We start from the raw sequence: 1,170 nt of genomic DNA, 5'->3' as shown, positions 1-1,170 counted from the left end.
ATCTAAACAAAAAGGCTGCCTTGAAATAAAAAAAAAGTTTCATGCTTGGGTTAAAAGTGCCAGGACAAGATATATCATTTCCACCTGAGTGAGTGGAAAGTTCCCAATCTGGTTCTGCTTTTGTCACTGCAAAACAGTTCTGTCTGAAAGATTTTGTCCAGCTCTGCTGAACACAGGGTGTTGGCGACTTGTTTTAGTGTTGCATAGAGGGGCAGCATTGCTTCCTGCTTCCAACCTCATTTGTACTCAGCCAAGAACTGATTGTGTTGACCTGTACTCCCTCCGTGCTGCACTGAAGGCTCATGTTGAGGCAAAGTCCTTCTTGGAGTCACTAATTTCTAAGGGAAACTACTCCCCTTCAGGGTTTGCCATTCCCAGGCGTATCACCTTGCACTGGAGCATGTGTTGTGGATGCTGATCCAGGACACAGTAACACGAGTTGGATTTCCTCGTTGTCTACTACCCCACCCCAAACACTGCTCCACCTGCAAATGCGACAGGCAGAGGTTTCAGATCATAATTTGTAGACCATGAATTGTGTCATTAAAAAGCACTGAATCTGAGCCGGGCTTCTGGGGTCCCTCCAAAGACCTGATGTACTCAACAGCATCTCCCAATCAACAGCCACCAGCATGTTTTGTGATGTCTCAAAATCCACCTCCCGTCAAACCCACATGCATGTGAGTTTCTTCATCAAGGTATCACTGAATGCCGGGAGAAATCCAAGTAAGTTATATCAGAAGTTGTCTTCTCAACATGACTTGTAATCTGTATAATTAACATTTAATACTGAGCATCCAACATCAAGTGTCTCTGGCTGCAGCTCATGGGCATAGGAAGCGTTAAAAGGCCTGGTTTAGATGCTGAGTGATGATGGGCTGGGTTGTTTATATAAAACAGGTAATATAATGAAAAAAAGAACAGGTCAGGTTAACTTAAGCTCCTGCCATCTGGCATGAATTGTATTTTTGGCTCTGATTTTGTTGACAGAAGCCTGGCCCCAGGATTGGCCTCAGACTGACACTCCCCTCCCCAGCTTTTAATTTTTTTCTAACATTGGAGCTACAGTGATTGGCAAATACTTTGAAATTCCCTTCATTTCTCAGTTTTTTTCTTGGAAAAAATAGCATTAGTAGTTCAGAAGAGCTGTTTTGTGGGTCATAGACTCAG

At 43.5% G+C, this 1,170-nt stretch overlaps 1 protein-coding gene across 1 annotated transcript in view; it reads left to right on the top strand.

Annotated features, from left to right (window-relative positions):
* Positions 1-1,170, top strand: part of LOC109324516 (nicotinamide N-methyltransferase-like) — an 8,427-nt gene that overhangs the window by 5,479 nt on the left and 1,778 nt on the right. The window lies entirely within an intron of this gene.

This window comes from Crocodylus porosus, unplaced genomic scaffold (genome assembly GCF_001723895.1).
Source record: "Crocodylus porosus isolate Cpor-Errol unplaced genomic scaffold, CroPor_comp1, whole genome shotgun sequence".
NCBI classification, from domain to species: domain Eukaryota; kingdom Metazoa; phylum Chordata; order Crocodylia; family Crocodylidae; genus Crocodylus; species Crocodylus porosus.
This window is presented reverse-complemented; position numbering and strand designations above follow the sequence as displayed.